This window comes from Peromyscus leucopus, chromosome 8a, assembly GCF_004664715.2.
Source record: "Peromyscus leucopus breed LL Stock chromosome 8a, UCI_PerLeu_2.1, whole genome shotgun sequence".
Taxonomy (NCBI): domain Eukaryota; kingdom Metazoa; phylum Chordata; class Mammalia; order Rodentia; family Cricetidae; genus Peromyscus; species Peromyscus leucopus.
The window spans coordinates 152,240-161,657 of NC_051085.1; the positions used below are offsets into that span (position 1 = coordinate 152,240).

The 9,418-nt window shown below is 38.7% G+C and overlaps 1 pseudogene; it reads left to right on the forward strand.

The window, feature by feature from the left end:
• Nucleotides 1–6,588: 6,588 nt before the first annotated feature.
• LOC114688387 lies at nt 6,589–6,760 on the forward strand (annotated as a pseudogene).
• Nucleotides 6,761–9,418: the final 2,658 nt, after the last annotated feature.

Below are 9,418 nucleotides of genomic sequence, written 5' to 3' on the forward strand. Positions count from 1 at the left end.
TCAATGAGTTTTTTAATGAGTCTCACACACTTACAAGCATATGGAGTGCTGTATCACAGCACCATTAATCCCATAGTATGTGTACTTTGAATGTCTTGTTACAGGCATGAGCTTTCCAGAGTACATAGATCATGATTTCTGGTTATCGAATTAACCTCCTACAGTACATGCATAATAATGACTGCTGAAATACATATGTCAGCCTCACAGTAAATGTACCATGAGGCCCGGTTAAGCCATGATTCCACCAGAAAATATGCACCATAAATGTTGAGTTCTATACATGAGCATCAACAATATATATACTATGAGTGCTGGGTTATAGGCTTGAGACTCCCAAGTTATGTGCCCCATGAATGTTAAGTTATAGACATGACCATTTCACAGTATATGCATCATGATTTCTGAGTAAACGTTGTGATTCTCACACAGCACCTAAACTGTGAGTGCTTGGTTACAGAACTGAGATGTAACCATGAGTGGTAGGTTATAGCCATGATCCACCTAAAGCAATAGAAGAGTGCTGAGTTACAGGCATGAGTCTCTCACAGTACATGCACCATGAATTTTGCAATATAGTCATGCATATCTAGAATACATGCATCATAAGTGATAGGTTACAGGCATGAGCCTCCCATAGTACATGCACCATGAGTGCTGGAATACAGGTATGAGCCCACATGCATAGTGAGTGTTGAGTTATAGGAACAATCTTCCAAGAGTATATGCAACATGAGTTCTTAGTTACTCGTTTGAGTCTTGCATACTACAGTTACAATGAGTGCTGAATCTTAGTTATTAGCCTCCTACAGTACATGCACCATGAAGACTGGGTTACTGGTTTGAATCTAGCATAATAGTTTCAAAATGAGTGCTGAATTATAGGATTGAGTCTCAAACAGTTCATGCACCATGATTCTTGAGTTACATGTATGCTTCCACATATAGGTATCATGAGTACTGTATAAACCTCCCACAGTACATGCACCATGAGGAATAGGTTACAGAAGCAAGGCTCTCACAGTACATGAGCCACAAATGCTGGTTTGTAGGTGTGAGCCTCCCAGTGTATAGTCTCAATGAGTGTTGGGTTGAGCCTTACACACTACAAGCAGGTGAAATGCTGGGTTACAACACTAAGCACCCTACTATGAGGGTCCTTTTATAAGTGTGAGCTTCTAAGAGTACATGGACTGGGCTGTAGATGAGCCTCCCACTGTACACACACAATGATGACTGCAGGAATAAAGTTGTCAGCCCCACACAGTATATGTGCCTTGAGGGCTAGTTTGGTGATTTGAGTCTCACACCGTACCTTCACAATAAGTGCTGAGTTATAGGTATGGGCAACCCAAGTACAGGCATCATTATTTCTGAGGTACAGAAATGAATATCATACAGTATATAAACCATAAGTATATAACTCCTATGGTGGATAAACCATGAGTGCTGGAATAGAGGCTCTAGATTACCAAATTACAGGCGCTACAAATGCTATGTTGTATGCATGAGCTTACCACAGTACATACACAATGATCCCTGAGTTAAAGACATGAGTCTCACATAAAACATGAGGCCTAAGTTACAGCCATGAGCCCAACCCCCACAGTATATGTACCATGAGTGCATAGCCATGACCCACCACCCAGAGCACATACATGAATGCTGGGCTACTCATGTCAGTCGCCCAAACAAAATAAAATATAGTGAGATAAAACAATAACAAGCATTAGAGTTGGACAAGACAAACAAATAGAAGGTAAAGAACCCAAGAGAAGGTACAAGAATCAGATCTTAAGCATGGTTCCCTGAGTCCTGAGGGGGGAGGATTTTATTAGATATTCCATTTAAGGGTGAGTGTCCCAAGGTCTCTCACTCTGCATAATGTCTAGCTGTGGGTCTCTGTACCTTTTCCAGTCTCCTACAAAAAGAAGCTTCTCTGAAGGCTGAACAATACTCTGATAAGTGAATATAGCAGAATGTCATTAGGAATCATTTTTGCCAATTTCTCTTTCAGAACAATAATATTTGGTTTTGTTTTAGGTCCCTTGTAGCTGAAAGTTTTTTTTTTTTTTTGGTCTTGCCCAGCAGCAAGGTCCCACTTGTAAAATTTCTGTGTCCCACCTGGTCCTGCAACTGTGCAGACCCTAATAAATACACAGAGGCTTATATTAGTTATGAACCTTATGGCCATTTGCTTATTACTAACTAGCTCTTACACTTAATTTAACACATAATTCTTATCTATGTTTAGCCATGTGGCTTGGTATGTTTTCTCAGTTCTGCCTTGTCATCTTGCCTCCTCTGTGTCTGACTGGAGACACCTGACTCAGCCTTCCTCTTCCCAGAATTCCTGTCTGCTTATCCCGCCTATAATTCCTTCTTGGCTACTGGTCAATGAGCATTTTATCTATCAACCAATTTGAGCAACACACATTCACAGTGTACAGAATAACATTCCACAGCAGTCCCTTAGCTATCTAATCTATTGTTCTTGAAAAAAATGGGAGTGTTGAGTATGGGTTCTGTAGTCATATGTTTCTTGGGTCCTGCCAAGCCCCTGAAGTCCCATGACCTGCTTATAAAATAATCACTCAGAAGTTTATATTAATTATAACTGCTTGGCCATTAGCTCAGGCTTATTACTGACTGGATCTTACACATAAATTAACCCATAATTTTGTTTGTTTGTTTGCTTTTCATTTTTTTATTAAAAATTTTTCTACTCACTCTACATAACACCCACAGATCCCACCTCCTCCTACCTCCCACCCCCCCAGGGCTCCTTCCCAAGTCACCCCACCTCCCAACATCCCCCAAAACCTGGTCTCCCATGGAGTGTCAGCAGAGCCCAGAACACTGAGCCTAGGCAGGTTTAAGACCCTTCCCACTGCACCAAGACTGTGCAAGGCATCACACCACAGGCACCAGATTCCTAAAGGCCTGCCCATGCACTGTGGACAGATCCTGATCCCCCTACCTGAGTGCGCCCTAACAGTTCAAGCTAAACAACTATCTTCTATATCCAGAGGGCCTAGTCCAGTCCCATGGGGGCTCCACAGCAACTAGTCTACAGTTCACAGGCTTCCAATAGTGTGGCTGATCATCTTTGCACATCTTCCCATCATGTTCTTGATGTGACCCACCTGCAGAAACCATCCTCTCTTTCATCAATTAGATTTCCAGAGCTCAGCCTAGTACCTGGCTGTGGATCTCTGAATCTGCCTCCATCAGTCACTGAAAAAGGCTCTATTATTTGATAGACCGGTCACCAGAGTAGATCAGTCCAAGCACCCTCTGGACCACAGCCAGCAGTCCAAGGTGGGGTCATCCTTGTGGATTGCTGAGAGCCTCCCCAGCACCTTGCGACTTCCTATTCCCATGAAGTCTTCATCTATCATGGTATCTCCCTCCCTGCCCACCCATTCTGTCTCTGTTCTAGCTCAACCTTCCCATTTCCCTATGTTCTCATTCCCCACTCCTCGCCCTGCACCTCCCCCCCCACATCCAGTTCACTCATGTGGATCTTATCTACTTCTCCTTTGCTGGGTCATCCATGTGTCACTCCTAGGGACTTATCCTGTTAGCTAGCCTCTCTGGAGCTGTGGGTTGCACTCTGGCCATCCCTTCCCTCACATGTAGTATCCACTTATGAGTGAGTACATGCTGCTTGTCCTTTTGAGTCTGGTTATCTCACACAAGATGATATTTTCTAGTTCCATCCATTTGCCTGAAAATTTCATGATATCATTGTTCTTTACTGCTGAGTAGTACTCCATTGTGTATATGTGCCACAATTTCTTTATCAATTTTTCAGTTGAGGGGCACATAGGTTGTTTCCAGGTTCTTGCTATTATGAATAATGCTGATATGAACATAGTTGAGCATGTGTCCTTGTGGTAAGATTAAGAATTCCTTGGGTATATGCCCAAGAGTGGTATAGCTGGGTCTTGAGGAAGACTTACTCCCATTTTTCTGAGAAACCACCATAGCAATTTCCAGAGTGGCTGTACAAGTTTGCATTCCCAACAGTGGAGGAGTGTTCCCTCTTGTTCCACAGCCTCTCCAACATAGGCTGTCTTCAGTGTTGTTGATCTTAGGCACTCTGACAGGTGTTAAGATGGTATCTCAGAGTTGATTTGATTTACATTTCCCTGATGACTAAGGATGTTGAGCAATTCCTTAAATGTCTTTCAGCCATTTGAGATTCTTCTGTTGAGAATTCTCTGTTAAGCTCTGTAGACCATTTTTCAATTGGATTGTTCAGTATTTTGAAGTCTAGCATTTTGAGTTCTTTATATAATTTGGAGATCAGCCCTCTGTCAGATGTGGGGTTGGTGAAGATCTTTTCCCATTCTGTAGGCTGTCATTTGGGTCTTATTGACTGTATCCTTTGCTCAACAAAACTTCTCAGTTTCAAGAGGTCCCATTTATTAATTTTTGTACTCAGTGTCTGTGCTAATGGTGTTATATGTAAGAAGTGGTCTCCTGTGCCAATGCATCCAAGACTACTTTCTACTTTCTCTTCTATCAAGTTCAGTGTAAGTGGATTTATGTTGAGGTCCTTGATCCACATAGACTGGGTTTTATGCATGGTGACAGATATGGATCTATTTGCAATCTTCTACATGTTGATATCCAGTTATGCCAGCACCATTTGTTGAAGATGCTTTTTTTTGTGGCACTGTTTTGGCTTCTTTGTCAAAAATCAAATGTTCATAGCTATGTGGATTAAAGTCAGGGCCTTCAATTCTATTCCATTGGTCCACATGTCAGTTTTTATGCCAGTACCAAGCTGTTTTTATTACTATAGCTCTATAGTAGAGCTTGAGGTCAGGGATTGTGATGCCTCCAGAGGTTGCTTTATTATGGGGGATTCTTTTAGTTATCCTAGGTTTTTTTGTTTTTCCATATAAAGTTAAGTATTGTTCTTTCCAAGTCTGTAAAAAATTGTGTTGGGATTTTGATGGGGATTGCATTGAGTCTGTAGATTGCTTTTGGTAAGATTGCCATTTTTACCATGTTAAGTCTACCTATACAAGTGCATGGAAGATATTTCCATTTTCTGATATCTTCTTCAATTTCTTTCTTCAGAGACTTAAAGTTCTTATCATACAGGTATTTCACTTGCTTAGAGTTACCCCAAGGTATTTTATATTATTTGTGGCTATTGTAAAGGGTGATGTTTTTCTGATCTCTTTCTCAGCCCATTTATCATATGTATATTTGAGAGATACCAATTTTTGGCTTAATCTTGTATCCTGCCACCTTGCTGAAGGAGTTTATCAGCTGTAGGAGTTCCCTGGTAGAATTTTTGAAGTCACTTATGTGTACTATTATGGTGATATTTTATTTGTACTAAAATGTTATTTGTATGTTAAAAAATAAAGTTGCCTGGGAGTCAGAGCTATTAGCAAGCCATAGGAAAGCTAGGCGGTGGTGGTGCATGCCTTTAATCCCAGCACTTGGTAGGCAGAGCTAGGTAGATCTCTGTGTGTTCAAGGATACAGCCAGCACTGGAGACACATGCCTTTAATCTCAATACCAACCATAGAAGACGTGGAGGTCTATACAGACAGGCAGTAACTAGGAGGTCATGTGGTTGGGTTTACAGCCAATGAGAAGGCAGAACAGAAACTCTATAAAAAAAACAGACAGACACAGGAAATAGGTATCTTTCAGAGAGGTAGAACCACTGCAAGAGGAAAGGTAAGGTTCTAGCTCTTAGCCCTGACCTCTTGGTTTTCTTCTTAGCATTGGTTCTGTGCTTCTCATTTAATAAGATGGTTGATTACATCTAATACTATCATACCATCTGAAAATAGTGAAAGTTTGATTTCTTCCTTTCCTTTGCATCCCCTTGATCTCCTTTGTCATGTTATACCTCTAGCTAGAACTTCATGTACTATATTGAATAAGTATGCGGAGAGTGGACAGCCTTGTCTTGTTCATGATTTTAGTGGAATCGCTTTGAGTTTCTCTCCATTTAACTTGATGTTGGCTGTTGGCTTGCTGTAAATTGCCTTTATTATGTTTAGGTATGTTCCTTGTATTCCTGATCTCTCTAGAACCTTTATCATGAAGGGGTGTTGGATTTTGTCAAAGGATTTTCCAGCATCCAATGAGATGATCATGTGGTCTTTTTTTCTTTCAGTTTGTTTATATGGTATATTACATTGACAGATTTTTCGTATGTTGAACCATCCTTGCATCCCTGGGATGAAGCCTATTTGGTCATGGTGAATAATTTTTTTATATGTTCCTGGATTCAGTTAGCCAGTATTTTATTGAGCATTTTTGCATCAATGGTCATGAGGGAGACTGATCTGTAATTCTTTTTCTTTGTTGCATCTTTGTGTGGTTGAGGTTTCAGGGTAACTGTAGCCTCATAAAATGAATTTGGCAGTGTTCCTTCTGTTTCTATTGTGTGGAACACTTTGAAGAGTATTGGCATTAGCTCTTCTTTGAAAATCTGGTAGAATTCTGCTCTGAAACCATCTGGTCCTTGTTTTTTTGTTTGTTTGTTTGTTTTTGTTTTTGTTTTTTTAGTTCAGAGACTTTTAATGATCATTTCTATTTCCTTAGGGGATTGCTTCTCGGCCTTTTGGCTAAGATCAAGTGTAGTATCTATTTCCTTAGGGCTTATTGGTCTATTTAAACAGTTTACTTGGTCTTGATTTAACTTTGGTATGGGGTACCTATGCAGAAAATCATCCATTTACTTCAGATTTTTCCAATTTTGTGGAGTATAGGTTTTTGCAGTATGACCTGATGATTCTGTGGATTTCCTCAATGTCGGTTGTTGTATCTCATTTTCATTTCTGATTTTGTTAATTTGGATGATTTCTCTCTGCTTTTTGGTTAATTTAGATAAGGGCTAGTCTATCTTGTTGATTTTCTCAAAGAACCAACTCTTTGTATTGTTCTCTTTGTTTCTATTTTATTGATTTCAGCCCTCAATTTAATTATTTCCTGCCATCTGTTTCACCTGGGTGACTTTGCTTCTTCTTGTTCTAGAGCTTTCAGTTGTGCTGTTAAGTCACTAGTGTGAGATTTCTCCAACTTCTTTATGTGGGCATTTAGAGCTATGAATTTTCCTCTTAGCACAGCTTTCATAGTGTCTCATAGGTTTGGGAATGTTGTACTTTAATTTTCATTGAATTCTAAGAAATCTTTTATTTGTTTCTTTATTTCTTCCTTGACCCATTGATGATTCTATTGGGCATTATTGAGTTTCTATGAGATTGTAGACTTTCTGTAGTTTTTGTTGTTGATGTCTAACGTTAAGCCATGGTGGTCCAATATGATACAGGAGGATATTTCAATTTTTTTGTATCTGTTGAGATTTGCTTTGTAACCAAGCATGTGGTAGATTTTGGAGAAGGTTTCATGGGTTGCTGAGAAGAAGGTATATTCTTTTGTGTTAGAGTGGAATATTCTGTAGATATCTATTAAACCCATTTGAGTCATAATTTATGTCCTTTATTTCTTTGTTAAGTTTCTGTCTGGAAGACCTGTCCATTGAAGAGAGTGGGTTGTTGAAGTCTCACACTACTAGTGTATTTAAGTGCTATTTAAGCTTTAGCAATGTTTCTTTTATGAAGGTAGGTGTATTTGGGGCATAAATATTCAGAACTGAGATGTCATCTTGTCAGATTTTCCCTGTGATAAATATGTAATGTCCTTCCTGATCTCTTTCGATTGATTTTAGTTTGAAGTCTATTTTATTAGATATTAGGATAGCTACACCAGCTTACTTCTTAAATCCATTTGATTAGAAAGTCTTTTCTCAACCTTTTATTCTGAGGTAGTGTCTGTCTTTGAAGTTGAGGTGTGTTTCTTGTATGCAACAAATGGATGGATCTTGTTTTCATATCCATTTTGTTAGCCTGTGTCTTTTTATAGGTGAGTTGAGACCTCTGATATTAATGGATATTAATTACCAGTTACTATTAATTCCCTGTTATTTTTTTGGTGATAGTATTGTATGTTTCCCTTTTTTTGGTATTTGTTGGTGTGGGACTATCTATTGCCTATGTTTTCATGGGTGTATCTAACTTCCTTAGGTTGGATTTTTCCTTCAAGTGCTTTCTGTAGGCCTGGGTTTTTGGAGAGCTATTTTTAAATCTGGTTTTATTATGGAATATTTTGTTTACTTTGTCTATGTTGATTGAGAGTTTTGCTGGGTATAATAGTCTGGGTTGGCATCCATGGTCTCTTAGTGTCTGCATAACATCTGTCCAGGACCTTCTGGCTTCTAGAGTCTCCACTGAGAAGTCAGGTGTTATTCTTACAAAGGTCTGCCTTTATATGTTACTTGGCTTTTTTCCTTTGCAAATCTTAATATTTTTTCTTTATTCTGTATGTTTAGTGGTTTGATAACAATGTGGCAAGAAGACTTTTGTTTTGGATCCAGTCAACTTGGTGTTCTGTAACCTTCTTGTATCTTTATAATCATTTCCCTCATTAGGCTGGGAAAGTTTTCTTCTATGATTTTGATGAATATATTTTCTGTGCCTTTGAGTTGATATTCTTCTTCTTCTATCTGTATTAGTCTTAGGTTTGGTCTTTTCATGGTGTCTCAAATTTCCTGGACATTTTGAGTCACAATTTTGTTGGCTTTATTGCTTTCTTTGACTGATGAATCTATTTCCTCTACTGTATCTTCAATGCCAGAGATCCATTCTTCCATCTCTTGCATCCTGTTGATTATGCTTGCATCTCTATTTCCTGTTCATTTACTCAGATTTTCCACTTTCAGCCTTTTCTCAGTTTATGTCTTTTTTTATTTTTCAATTTCAGTTTTTAAATCTTGAACTGTTTCCCATACTTGTTTAATTGCTTTTCTTGGCTTTCTTTAACAGATTTACTTATTTCTTCTTATTTTTGTTTAAATTTTCTTGACTTCTTTTTTTATATACTTATAAACTGTATGGCCATGGCAGGCTTCTTGCTAACTGTTCTTTTATCTTAAATTAGCCCATTTTTATAAATCTATACCTTGCCATGTGGCTGGTGGCTTACCAGCATCTTTACACGCCGCTTGTCCTGGCGGTGGCTGCAGTGTCTCTCCTCCTTCTTCCTGTTTCCCCAATTCTCCTCTCTCCTTGTCCCACCTATACTTCCTGCCTGGTCACTGGCTATCAGTGTTTTATTTATATAGAGTGATATCCACAGCACTTCCCCTTTTCTTCTTTTTTTAAAAAGGAAGGTTTTAATTTTAGCATAGTAAAATTACATATAACAAAACAATTATTGAGCAAGAATTACAGTTACAATATTAAAGATGTCCTATCTATCTTATATTTGTGAGTTTAAGGTTTTATATCTAACTTATCTTTTATCATAACTGAGGAAATTACAACTTTCTAGTTTTCACCCACATCAAAGACCTGAGAAGGAACATAATGGTACCTGA